The sequence below is a fragment of the Lemur catta genome, chromosome 5, assembly GCF_020740605.2.
Source record: "Lemur catta isolate mLemCat1 chromosome 5, mLemCat1.pri, whole genome shotgun sequence".
Taxonomy (NCBI): Eukaryota; Metazoa; Chordata; class Mammalia; order Primates; family Lemuridae; genus Lemur; species Lemur catta.
The window spans coordinates 46,136,234-46,150,704 of record NC_059132.1 but is presented as its reverse complement, the minus strand read 5'-3'; positions in this window follow the sequence as shown (position 1 = coordinate 46,150,704).

The following is a 14,471-nucleotide window of genomic DNA, read 5'->3' as shown; positions in this document are numbered from 1 at the left end:
AGCCCAGAGCTCCACCATGTGAGGATAGAGCAAGAAGGAGACCATCTGCAAACCCGGAAGAGAGCCCTCGCCAGATACTTTGGTATTGGCTGGGTTGATTGACCCAGACTACCAAGGGGAAATTGGACAACTGCACCATGATGGATGTAAGGAAGAGTATGTCCAGAATACAGGAGATTCTTTAGGGTGTTTATTAGTATTACCATGCCCTGCAGTTAAGGTCAATGGAAAACTACAACAACCCAATCCAGGCAGGACTATTAACGACCCAGACACTTCAGGAATGAAGATTTGGGCCACTCTACCAGGTAAAGAATCACAACTAGCTGAGGTTCTTGCTAAAGGAAAAGGGAAGAAGGTAGTTATAAACATTAGCAACTGGGGCCAGGCAAGGTGGCTCATGCCTGTAATCCTAGCACTTTGGGAGGCCAAGGGAGGAGGATTACTTGAGACCAGGAATTACAGACCAGCCTGAGCAACATAGTGAGACCCCCATCTCTACAAAAAATAGAAAAGTTAGCTGGATGTGGCATCACATGCCTATAGTCCCAGCTACTTGGGAGGCTGAGGCAGGAGGATTGAGCCCAGGAGTTTGAGGTTGCAGGGAGCTATGACAATGCCATTGTACTCTAGCCTGGGCAACAGAGCAAGATTCTGTCCCCAAAATAAATAAATAAATACCTACAAGCTACCACCATATGACTAGTTACAGACATGAAATTAGCATGAATATTTCACCCTTATTTTGTTCTGGATATGTTTGTTGGTGGATATGAAAGCAAACATACATAAAAATATTTTTGTTTTCTTCCCTCTCTTATTTCCCTATCATGTGACATAGGTATACTGACTTTATATATTGCAGCATTTAAGTATTAAGTTTACAACATAGTATTTAAGTTATGGGATATCAAGGAGAAGAGTAAACATCACGCAAGGACTTTACCTCCTCTTCTGGGGAAAAGGTTGGTGCCTTTCCAGTCGTATGCAGGATAGTCGTTATGATGGGTCATTTTAGGTGTCAACCGACTAGACTGAGCGATGCCTAGAGGGCTGGTGAAGCGTTGTTTCTGGGTGAGAGTGTGAGGATGTTTCCAGAGGAGACTGACATGTGAGTCAGTGGACGTGGGGGGGAAGGCCCACCTGCAATGTGGGAGGCATCATCCAATGCGCTGTGGTGTGGCTGGAACAAAGCAGGTGGAAGACGGGGGACATTCAGCTTGTTTCAGCTTGTTTGGCTTTCTCTCGCGTGCTCTCTTTCTCCCTTCCTCCACCCCTCTCTCTCCCCTCTTCCTCTCTCTCCCTCCTCAACTCTCCCTTTCTCCCTCTCCCCATCCCCATCCCTCCCTCCCTCTCTCTCTCTCTCTCTCTCCCCCCGTCCCTCCCTCTCTCTTTCCCTCCTAGAATTGGATGCTTTTTGCCTCCTGCTCATAGACATCAGACTCCAGCTTCTTTGGCCTTTAGACTCTGGGACTTGCACCAGTGGCCTCCCAGACACTCTCAGGCCAATGGCTTCAGACTAGAGGCTGCACTGTTTGCTTCCCTGGTTTTGAGGCTTTTGGACTTGTGCAGCCACACTACTGCTTTCCCTAAGAGCCAGCTACCAACTTCTCTGAGAGCCACACACCAGCTTTTCTCAGTCTCCAACGGCAGATGGCTTATCATGGGGCTTCATCTTTGTAATCATATAAGCTAACTCTCACTAACAAACTCACACCCTGTTAGTTCTGTCCCTCTGGAGAACACTGACCAATACAATTGTGATGTCAGGTGGAATTATGACCTTGTTATTGTCTTTATTTGGAGATTGAGTATGATTTAAGGAGCTGTGCTTGACTGCCAAGTTGACCAGGATGAACTTGTCAATCTAGATTATTTTCTAAGCAGCTTTGCCCTATGAACAAGTGCCTTCTGTTTTACTAGCATTGTCATGAGCACTGCTAGGTGCAGGAAAAGAAAAATATACACACACAAGAATGTTCTACTTCAGTTAGTTTATGTGTCAACTTGACTGGGCCACAAGGTGCCCATATATTTAGCCAAACATTATTCTGTGTGTGTCCATGAGGGTGTTTCTAAATGAGATTAACATTTGAATTGGTAGCCTGAGTAAAGCAGTGGTCCTCCCTAATGTGGGTGGGCCTCATACAGTCAATTAAAGGCCTAAATAGAACAAAAAGGCTGAGTAAGAGGGAACTTTCCCTGCCTGACTGTTGAGCTGGAATATCAGTCTTCTCTTGACCTTGGACTGGAACTTGCACCATTGGCTCTCTTGAGTCTCCAGCTTGCCAGCTGCAGGTCTTGAGAGGTCTCGGCCTCCATAATCATGTTAGCCAATTCCCTGTAAAAAATCTCTCTCTCTATCTTCCTGGTTTGCAGATGGCCACCCTCTTGCTGTATCCTCACATAGTGGAGAGAGAGAGAGAATGAACTCAGAGAGAATATATATACACTATTTGTTCTGTTTCTCTAGAGAACCCTAGCTGATACATTGGGCTTCCTAATTACCCTTTGTTTTCACTGATATTCACTGATGCTGAGAAAACTGGGGGAGAAATAGTTGAAGAAGAATCTCAAAATTCACTTTGTCTTTAGATTACACGCTACATAGTCCATTCAAAAATATCTTATATATTTTAGATTTGAACAGACATTTCTGACTGCAGTCTGAGACTGAAGAAGTAGAAACTACTTCAGAGTACAAAAATATTTAGTGCAAAATAAGTTTGTCCAAATAAAAATGGATGATATGTATTTTTTTTAGTTACTAGTTTGTGATTGCTGGTCATTTCTGTGAACCATGGAGTTTTATGACTTCACTCCCCACAGAAATATTGAGCTTCCAGGCGTTTTTGTCTTTTACTTAGAATCTTAGTGAAGTCTGGGGTAAATTTTGTGCACCTCTTTTAATGTGCTACTTTTGGCATCTTTGACTATTTTTAGGCTTTGTATTTTCTTATTTCTAACTCATGTTTAGTTGTTATGTCTGCAGAGCAATGTTTTGGCAATGTTTCCATAAATTTTCATGTGAGACCCTCCCTATTTCTAAGTGAATTTTCTGGAATCTAGAAATTGAGAGAGTGCCTTTCAGGGTGATTTTATAAATTTTTTAAACATTTAAAGCAATTTTGAATGCTTTCTGAATTGTTTTGCTTTTTAAACTTTTAAAAGCGATTATATCTTACAAATAACGTCTTACAAATAAAATGTAAACTGCAAGAAGAGCGCTGTCTAATGAACTGTGTGTTAGTGTGCTCAGGCTGACAGGGACAAGGATGCCTGTTCTTAGACACTGCGCAATATGAATGTTGTAGGCAAATACTTCTGACCTCTTTATGTTATGTTCTAATGTTAAAATAACATTTAAAATATATTTTTCATCAATATCCAATTTAAAATGCCAATGCTTTCCTTTCTGGGACAACTTTGTTTTTAATTGAAGAAGGCTTTATCAAATCTACGTAATGTGCGAAACACGTGAAGTTGAAGGGACGGTGAAACAGTCTGAAGTAGCCTGAGGTCTGAGAAAGCTTTGGAGTAAGAGTTGATCTAGCCTCAGACGACTGTGGTCTTTCCCATGGCCCCTCCCCTACACGTCTGATGGATATATACAGCTGATTTTTATTATACCTTGGGTGGGTCTTGGGTGGAACCCTGGGCTGAGTGAGTCACTTGCCGTGCGATAATGATCTCTGAAGGACAAAACCTGAAGATATTGGGGGAAAAGGCAGCCTTAGTGTGATGCAAGGCAGATGCCAGGAAGTATAAAGGCCTCATGAGAGTCTGAGACGGCCACACAGGTAATAAACATGGGAGCTGGTGGTTGTACTGAGGACCCCTGACTCTAGCCCCGGATTTCTTTCCCCCGTACCATGTCGCTTCTCATGGTGTGGCTTCCGGAACAAGAGGCCAAGCAAATAGACCCCAAGAGGACTAGGAGAGAAAGTCAGAGAGAAGCTAAGGGAGAAAAAGCATTCCTGGTAGTGAAACCCAAAGTAATACAGCACTGGTTGAGTTGATGGCACCAACAGTTGAAGGGGTAAACCTTTCCCACTGGAAGCCAGAGGGAGTAGGACATTTCCAAACACAGAAAAATAGCATCTGTGGGAATAATGTAATTGGGTGGAAATAGGGTAAAAGCAGTCACAGGACCCAAGCCCTGAAGGTGAGGGGCTGGATGACAAGTTTGTTGGACACTCTTGACTGAGACGGTGCAGTCTGAAGGGTATATCAAATGACCACCAGACCCTGACTGTGGAAGAGAAACGACGATGCTAAAGAGTCTTCCCAGAAAGTTCCAGTATCAGGTAGCTTCTGCATAACAAACCATCCCAAAACTTTGCAGCTTTATTATTTTGCACAATTCTATGGGTTGACTTGGTAGTTTTTGTCTAGGCTTATATGTACTAGGATGGTCTCCATGTCTGGGGCCTCTGCTAAGACAGTTGAGATGACACGGACCTTTCTCTATGCCATCTTGCATCTTCAGGGACGCTAGCCCATGTGGTAGCAGAAGGGTCTCAGCAACAAGAGAGGATGAGCCTCAATGCACAAGCATGATCCTCTTTTGGGATGATGTTTGCTAGTGTTCCCATTGGCCAAACCAAAGTCACAAGGCCAAGTCCAGATTCAAGGGATGGAGGAACAGACTCAGTCTCTTGATTAGAGGAGCTTCAAAGTCACATTGCAAAGGGGCATGTACTGTCCCCATTGGGAAGAATTTGCAAGCATTTTGCAATCTACACAGCTTCTGAGCTGAGCAATCATTTTCCAAGTATCACCCAGAACCTGTCAGCAACATGCTCTGATTTCATTAAAGTGAAAGTATTTTTATATAAAGGGGAATATAGGAAGCAAACCTCTAACCTGAAATACAGCAATTCTCCATAGAATGAGAGTTCAATTTGATGAAAGAAGATTTGGTGGAAGTAGAGAGGGAGTAGATTTGGTGGAAGTAGAGAGGGAGTAGTGGTCTTAGGACTAATCCCAAAGAATTCCAATTCAGTATCCTTGCCAGTACCAACTAGTAATGCCCTTAAGAATTGCAAAAGTTCTGTCCTCCAGGTGGAGAGAGAATGAAACTCCTGACAGTGAGCCTGCTACTTAGGTTTTGGTGACCACTCCAGTTTTTTTCTTTTTGCCTATGGGATCAAACTGCCTCTTCTTACCTAACTTCTTCTGGCCACACAGCCCTTGCAAGGAGCAGCTCTAGGGAATATGTGACCCCAACTCCCTGTTCATACCTAATTGGATCAAAGGTACCTGACTCAGAGCCTGGTCTTTACGTAGCTGAGCTGGACCAGGGAGAGCTCCAAAGAATCTGAACAAAGAGACATAAATTTCAGGCAAATTATGGGTGGCATTTGAGTGAGGGCCATGGAGAGTTTGGTCAGGTCCATGGCAAGTGAAGGTATAGGCAAACTCAATGATGTGGGATCAGAAACCATGAACAAGCGTGTGGGTATTCAGATAGGAAAACGAGGTGGGTGTGCGGAAGTGAGGTTGGTTGGTTGGTTAGTTGGTTTTCTGTTACACTGTATCTCCTGGCCAGCTCTTTGCTTTACCTTGAACATGGCCTTAATGGTTGTGGCTCCAGATTCACAAGACCTTTCAGGGCTAGCACCTATGAGTTATTGATTCAGTATCTCAATCCTCCTATTCCAAATTTCAAAAGACTTTAGTTGGTCCATTTCATCTGTCAAGCCAGGCCACATGACACATCATTGTTGGACAATCAGTGATGGCTCATGTCAGCTACGATCCTGGGTGAGGCACGGTCCCTCCTCACAGGTGCTGGGACTGAACAGGCAATGGCAGGCACATCTGGTACATGGCCTGCTGCATAATCTTACTCTTATTTATGTATTCACTCATACATTCTTCTGTGTAATAAACATTTATCGAGCACTTCCCCCAGATCCTTCTATAGATTTCCAAGACCCCCACAACCACACAATCTACTTTAACTTTTGTATTACTAGATATGAATTCTTTTCACAGAGGTAGTCTGCGTGAAATGTCTCTTTTCCACAAGTAAAGCTAAAAGAGGGGCATTTATCCGCCCCCAAGCTCCTAGTAGCCCTCTCTGACATATTCCCCCTCTGCAGGAGGGAAGTATGTTTCATAAGCTGGCTGTGGGTCCTAGTTCCCTCGTTCTCCAAGTTGCAGTATTTCAGCTCATGTCCCGAGTCTCCACATTAATAGCTAACTAGCAAGCACGCCCCTGTAGAGGGTTCACCTTGGTGAGCAGCCCTTGGGAGGGTGTCCACATCTGGCTTTCCTGAAGCCTGTAAAGAGGAACCAGAACTCTGGGAGGCCAAGGTGGGAGGATCCCTTGAGCTCAGGAGTTTGAGACCAGCCTCAGCAAGAGTGAGACCTTATCTCTACTAAAAATAGAAAACTTAGCAGGTGTCATGTTACACACCTGTAGTCCCAGCTACTGGGGAGGCTGAAGCAGAAGGATGGCTTGAGCCCAGGAGTTTGAGGTTGCAGTGAGCTAGGCTGACACCACTGTACACTGGGCAACAGAGAGAGACTCTGTCTCAATTGAAAAAAAAAAAAAGAGGAACTGGAGATTCTAACTGCTGCTAAATCTGTATTCATCCTAACTGGCAAGGCCTGTGTCAGTTTTGCTGTAATCTTTCCTCTGTGTCTGGCTTTTCTTGCTCATTAACGTAATCATTCCTTTGTAAACCTCCGCAGCTAACAGAAGTGGGGACGAGTTGTCGGCTGGGATCAAAGTGCTGCAAATCACTCTACGTGGCACTTTGTGACATCTGTCCTCAACATGGCCATTGCCTTCATCCATTCAGGCTGCTATAACAAAAAACCACAGACTGGGTGATATAAACAATAGAAATTTATTTCTCACAGTTCTGGAGGCTGGGAAGTCTAAAATTAAGGCACAGGAGGAATTTGCCTTCTCACTGTGTCCTCACACAGTGGGAGAGCAAGGGATCTACCTCTCTGTGTCCCACTCGAGAGGGCTCTGCCCTCATGACCTAATCACACGCCAAAGGCCCCACCTCCTAACACCATCACCTGGGGTGTGAGGTTTTCACCATATAAATTTGGAGGGTACATAACCATTCAGACCATAGCACCTAATTGGTCCATTCTGAAGCTAAATCTTCCCTAGAAAGCTGGGGTAGGCAGAATAATGGTTTCCCCACCCACCTCCACCCCTCAAAAAGCTCACATTCTAATTCCTGGAAACTTTGATTATGTTACCTTACATGGGAAAGAGACTTTGCAGATGTAATTAAGTTTAGCATTTTGAGATTTGAGAAGACTGCCTTGAATTATCTGAGTGGGCCCAGTGTAATCTTAGGGTCCTTACAAGAAGGCGGAAGATGGGCCAGGGTCAGAGAAGAGATGTGACGATGGAAGTGAAAGTTGAAGTGATGCTTTTTGAAGACAGGAAGGGGCCACAAAACAGTGGCCTCTACAAGCTGGAAAAGGCAAGGACATGGATTCTGCCCTAGAGCCTCCACAAGGAGCAGACACCTTGACTTGAGCCCATGAGAACCATGCAAACATCTTACCTGCACAACTGTGAGATGACACATTGGTGTTGTTTTAAGTCTCTGAGTTGTGGTGATTTCTTACAGCAACATAGGAAACTAATACAAGAACAAGGTATCCGGCCACAGCATATACACAGACATCTTTTCTCCAGCTGTATCAGCTGAGTTTCTTGGTGGTGAGCAACAGAAAATAATGCTTGCTAGGCCGGGTGCAGTGGCTCACGCCTGTAATCCTAGCACTCTGGGAGGCCGAGGCGGGTGGATCATTTGAGCTCAGGAGTTCGAGACCAGCCTGAGCGAGAGCCACACCCCGTCTCTACTAAAATAGAAAGAAATGATCTGGACAGTGAAAAATATATATAGAAAAAAAATCAGCCAGGTATGGTGGCACATGCCTGTAGTCCCAGCTACTTGAGAGGCTGAGGCAGGAGGATCCCTTGAGCCCAGGAGTTTGAGGTTGCTGTGAGCTAGGCTGACGCCACGGCACTCTAGCCCGGGCAACAGAGCGAGACTCTGTCTCAAAAAAAAAAGAAAAAAAGAAAATAATGCTTGCTAATGTAAGCAGAGAAAGAATTTATTGGGTAGATGATTGGAAATTTATTGGGAAGCCCTAGGGAGGTCAGGCACCAGGAGTCATAGTGAAGGTCACACTACAGAGACGGTTGGGTAAGTAGATTGGCCCCGGACATTGCTGCTGTTGCTGTGAATAACTCCTGAACTTTCCTTTTACCTTTGTGTTGCTCTCTCAGGATTCAGGCGCTCAGCTGGAGCATACAAATGGCTGAGCTTAGGCCACTGGCATGAGCTCTGGCTGACAGGTGGGAGTCACACGATCTCCCCACTTGGGTTTGCATAGTGGGTTGCAGGGCACAGAGTCCTGCCACTGCCACCGAGAGTTTGCACCATTAGAAGGGAGCTCGCCTCAGATGGACAAAACATCCAGCAAATTCCTAATACATCAGCCTTCCTGAACAGCTCTCATAGATTTGATGCACCCAAAGGAGAGCTCTGAGGGTAGAACTGTAACCCAGTTCTAATGTCAGAGGGAGCGAGCCCAGGCAGAGGTTGAGGTAGGTAGTGGGCAGTGGGGACAAGGCAGGCACCGAAGGCTGATGCAGGAACAAACGCATTACAAAGGTGCCCTCCATGGGGTTCCTTTTGTTGACTCTTGGTCTAACCCCTGATGTTTCAAATGGATCCCAGACAGATGGATCCTGGACACACATGCTATGTGTCACCTATGTGCGTGACAGTCTTCACCACTGTTACTTCAACACTCCTTTGATATCTTTGTTGAAAGGTGACACTGGTTCTGCTTCAATCTCCCACTCACTTTGAGATCATGACATGTTTCGAGGACTGGGCCTCCAAGACATTCAAATCTGCCATTCACACTCACCATTGCTGCAGGTTCCTGGGAGGGCTTTCTGGCCAAGATTCACACATCAATTCCACTCTTTGAGAAAACATGCTCAGTGACTATTTCCATCAATAATAAGACAGCTTTTCCCACTGCCCACCCCACTCTGTTGGCCCATGTCTCAGACTACTGTTCAGATTTGGGGCAAAACGGAGGACTCAGGGGTACCATTTCACATCTCAAAATTACGTACACCATTCATTCAAGGAAGATTGTCAGGTCTTCATCTGTTTGCTTTTTAAATTACATATTAAAAATAGATTTAGGCTGGTTGTGATGGCTCATGTCTGTAATCCCAGCATTTTGGGAAGCCTAAGTGGGAGGATTGCTTGAGGCCAGGAGTTCACGACTGGCCTGGCCAACATAGTGAGACCCCTTTTCTACAATAAATACATAAATAAATAAATACTCTGGGCGTGGTGGTGCGTGCCTGTAGCCCCAGCTACTCAGAAGGCTGAGGCAGGAGGATTAGTTGAGCTCAAGAGTTTGAAGTCACAGTGAGCTATGATTGTACCACTGCACTCCAGCCTGGGGGACAGAATGAGACCCTTGTCTCAAAAAAAAAAAAAAAAAAAATTTAGAATCTGAGATATGAGCCTTAAAATCACCTTCTCCATCAGTTCAACTCTCAGTTCTGAGAGTCAAAGAGAGTTAGACTTCTGTAGCAAACTCTGCTAAGGCAGTGTTTGCCTTGTCTTCCTTTCTGAGCTCCTACCCAGCATCCTTTTTCTCTCCTGAGGATTTTAATCATGTTTTTGAGGATCTTCCAAACCCAGTGTAATAAAGTAGACTGATATTCACAAAACCAGCGGTGGCTTTGGAGGCCCACACTGGTATCTGTACACACCTCCAGAAAGCTTATTCCATCGCCTCAAAAACCAAGGCACCCAACTCTAAGAGCTGTCACTATGAATGAGCTGCCTGAAGAGTCTTCGTTAACCCTCCAATTATGCCCCACCTTGCAGCCATTGCCAGAGAGATGCGGAGAGACCCCAAACTCATTTGTAGCACATCGGTTGTCTCCTCAGAATATCGCTTTACTCTTCTTCCTGGTTTACCTTTTGGTGCACTTGGGGCTCTTCTCGAATGGCCCCCAGAAGTCCCTCATCTTGTCCTCTCATCTGCCATTCTTTCCTCCCCCTTCTCCCAGGGCCCAGCCTTCTGCCTGCCGCCTGCCCCCCGTGGGTTTAAGCCAACAGCTCCTGTTTTCCGTCACCCCATCTGACACTGCGCTGGCACATTCCTTTTGCGCTGGATCTCACACTGTTTATCAAAAGTGCTTGACAGACAAACAAATCCTCTTGCCAATATTTCTCTTTGTGTGACCTCTGACTTCTTGTCAGGGCGAGGATAGGGAAGTACAAAGAGAGAAGGGAAGAGAGGATCCTGTCCTCCCACATTCACCCTAAGAGACCCTTTGAGGCTCACAAAGAGGTGAGCAGAGGGCTGGCGGGGTCACCCTCTCTGCCCACCAGGAGGCATCTCCCACCGTGGGCACCCCGGTGGCCCACCAGTGTCAGTCCTCTGCATTTTTGCCATGGGAGCTGTTCCTGAGCCCCTCACATCAGGTGTCAAGCTCTCCTCCACCCAGGGCTACGTTCCTCTTTCCTGGGTCCCACTGACTTGAAGTCTGTAGCATCCAGACGGCAGGCTGCGGAGGGCGGGAGCTGTCCCTCCAGGAGCTACTGTGCCTCATGTTTTAATCCACCCAAGCTTGAGGTCTCCGTTTCTCCTCTGGCTTGTCACCAATCTCTCACGTGTGCTTCCCAGCCAGGAAAACTGAGGCCTTCATCGCCCTTCCTCAGAGTATGACCTCACACTCCTCTTGTGTTCATTTCCGTGTTGAGCCTGGGAGGAGCCCCTCCTTCTTCCACGATGGGTTAAAATAAGATAATATGCTACATTACCTTAACGTCTCTCTTTCTGGGTTCTGGCTGCACTTTGTAAAATGGAAATTATTATAATAGTTAACATTTGCTAAGTCTTTATTATGTGCCAGTCCCCTGGAGGTCAAGAGGCATCTGCTGCTTTCCTCCACGCAGCAGAAGTAGAGATTGGCACCTTGCTGTGGTTCCTAGTGGACCAGAGCCCAAGCCCAAGCACAGACTCCGGGGCTGGACTGACAGTTCCCAGCAGGCTTAATAATGTTCTGTTAAACCTCTTAAGTTGAAGGTCCCCTTGTTTTAAGAATTTGTTCTAGGCTCCTTGGCTCCCTACAAATGAAATACTTCCCATGGTAGCCAGCTCTGCACCCAGCAGCAACTTCCGCATTTCTATATGAAGGGCAGGAAGCAGCACTCTGGAGAGAACATGGGGCTAGGATATTTGTTCTAAAGCTGCCTTGCTTTAAAAAAAAAAAAAAAAAGAGGCTGTTTTTAGCTAGATCTTGTTTATTTGGTGTGGCTTGAAGTGATGCTGATGGAGATAATGGGGTCACTAACCCACCTGTGTCATCATGAATCCAAGAGGAGAGTCCTTAAGGTGACAAGGATGTCTACAGCATGTGTACTGCACTAGAGGCTGCCGCATCTTGGGCAGGTGGGAAGGTCTAATGGTTGAAGTGATATGTTACAACCAATATTGCCTTAGGATCTGTCTGGTTATAGCATCCAAAAATCAGTTCACACTCATTCTAAGATTCTGATGGTTTGAATCACATCTCGATAGATGTTTTGGATGAGTAAAGTTTTGTTGCTGACTGTATGGGGTGCAGGTATTAATTTTATCTGTAGAGCTGCAGAAGATATTAAGCCATCGAGGGATAGAAATTTGCCTGCCTGATTACTCTAACATGCTTTGCCCCCACAAGTGCCCCAAGACACCACGGGGTTTTATTTCTGAGGCACAACCAACTGTTTCCACAGCCCATTCGGGAGGAACGGTAGAACCCCGTAGAGCAGCTCTCCAGACACTGTAACCAGCAGCCCGCATCACCCAGAAGCTGGTTAGAAATGCAGAGTCTCCAGCTGCCCCCAGGCCTACCGCATCAGAATCTGCATGTTCACTTGATCCCCACGGGATTCTTTCGCACTAAATAGTACTTGATTAATCTGTGATCGATTCACTAGTGACCTGCAATTTCCAGGGCAGGATTCTTGTGTGGCTACCCACCCTCTTCACCAACAGGGTTTGTTCTTTCCCTTGTTCTACACTCTGGGCTCCAAATCTCTCTCTACAAATTCTGTTTCTCCTCCATTGCCATTTGGGAAAAGAGCTACAAGATTTAGGATTCAGCCAGGTGGCCTCAGCCTGTGGGCTCAGATTCCCCTCCAGGGCACAAGATCTGCCCATTCCCCTGTGACTTTGTTTTCTTCTTTCTTCTTCTTTTTATTGTAGAAAAATATATATAACCTAAAAGTTACCATTTTAACCATTTTTAAGTGTCCAGTTCAGTGGCATTAAGCACACTCACGTTGTTGTGCTACCATCACCACCACCCCTCTCCGGTCCCCACATGACTTTTATCTTTCAGTTAGAACATGACAGAAGTTCCTATGCCCACAGGCAGTGGTGCCAACCAGGGACCTGCTTTTTCTGGGATCTCTGACAGCCCTGCAGAAATCTCTGTTGGGCATAGGAAGCACAGCCGATGACGTGTCAAGAGGATATTTTCCAAGAGGTTCAGTGGGAGGGTCTTCTCCCAGGATCCAGGAGCTCGCGGAGAATCTAATTTGTCAGAAAACCAAGAGCAAGCCTGTCTCTCTGGAAACCGCCTTTCAAACTCGGGAGACAGAAGTATGAGATCAGAACGCCATTTGCATACACAGTGAGAACCGTAAATGCCTCCTGGCGCCCTTCTCTGAAAGCATGCCTCGCAGAAAAGGAAATGTAATCAGAAGGTGGTTTGATGAGCAGACACAGAACAAGAGGCGTTATTAGATTTGAATATTTGATGTGAGGGCCTGAGCCTCCATCTCCACTCCATGAGTCAAGTCCTTGGCCAACAATTCTTGGGCAGACTCACCATAACGCTGAGAGTCAAGTCCTTCCTCCTCCAGTCTACTCTGTGTTCGTCTCACCGCCTAGTTCTCTCAGGGACATTGTTTATGTCCAAATTCTTGGAAGAAGCCTCACAGAAACAAACACCACCCTTATTTTTTAATGGCTTTTCCCTTTCCGTGGTTTTTCCTTTCAGTTCCTGGGTCCATTAGCCTCTGCCAGGGTTTTCATTATTGATGTGCTTTTGCTGTAAATGGGGTTTGCTGGGGAGGTGCATTTTCGGCATCACTCAGCCTTTGTTCGTTTGAATTGAGCCTGTTTTTCAGAGCTCTATAAATGCCTCTCACGAGAGTGTTCAGAGCCATCTTTGCCTTTGTGCACAGTGCTCACTGTTCCACATGTATTGACTTTAAAGTGAGGAAACACTTTTCAAGGTGTGGGTTCTCTCTCACGCTTTGTTTATCGTCGCTCTGCTGCTGCAACCACCTCCCCTGAACAGTAAGTGCAAGTCCCCCAGCTGATCTCAGAATCCTCTCTCCCAGCCCTGGTTCTCGGCTCTGGCAGCGCAATAGAACCACCGGGAGGGCTTTCAAAGCTCCAGATGCCCAGGCGGTACTGGACCAATTCAGTCAGACTCCTGGGGGTGAGGCCCCAGCATCAGTATTTTTCAGTCTCCGGATAATTCCAACACGCGGCAAAGAGTGAGGAACACAGTGACCAGCTGCCTTCAGCCTTGCTCTCCAACAGGGGTCCTTAACCTGGGGCTCCAGGGGTCGGAATGGGGAGTCAGTTAGACGTGAGCAAGGGAGGAGGGAATGGAGAAGTCAGTCAACTGAGGCAAGCGAGCAGCCAGATCTGTGGTCAATTTCAACACAAAAGCAGGAACTGCTGCAAACACCGGGGTTTCCCCACATCGGCGCAAGTGCAGGATCCAAGTCGCACCTAATAACCCTTCCCTCAGTATACCTAATTATACTGATAATAAATTAGTGACGCGGCTTTGACCGCCCCCCTTTGTGGAGAAAATGGGGGATTATGGGCAAGAACTGAGAGCCAACAGGGAGGCCCCAGATAAAAGGCCCAACCAGAGACAATCACTGAATAAGACCAGCACCGATCACCTCCCCACCCGCCCTCCCAGACCCCAGGGAATAAAAGGTGGTTGACACCAGACTTGGGCACAGGCTCTCCTGAGATTTGGAGCCCAGAGTGTAGAACAAGGGAAAGAACAAACCCTGTTGGTGAAGAGGGTGGGTAGGCACACAAGAATCCTGCCCTGGAAATTGCAGAGGGTCCTTTGGCTCTCACCCAGCCTTCCCTGCGCGCCCGCTTTCTTTCCTGAGAATGTATTTTCACTTTAGTGAACTTGCCGCTGTTGTTTGCTTGACTTTTCATGCGGGTCCTGAAGTTCTTTTCTGTAACGTTAGCAAGGACCTTCCACGGTGACATAGGAATGGACTTTGCGGAGTCCATGAATCTGTAAAATTGTTTCAGTTTATATGTTTTTCAAGGGAGAGGGTTCACAGCTTTCACCTGATTCTTAAAGGGGTCTGTGTCTCAAAAGGAAGGAAACGTAAGCAACCTTC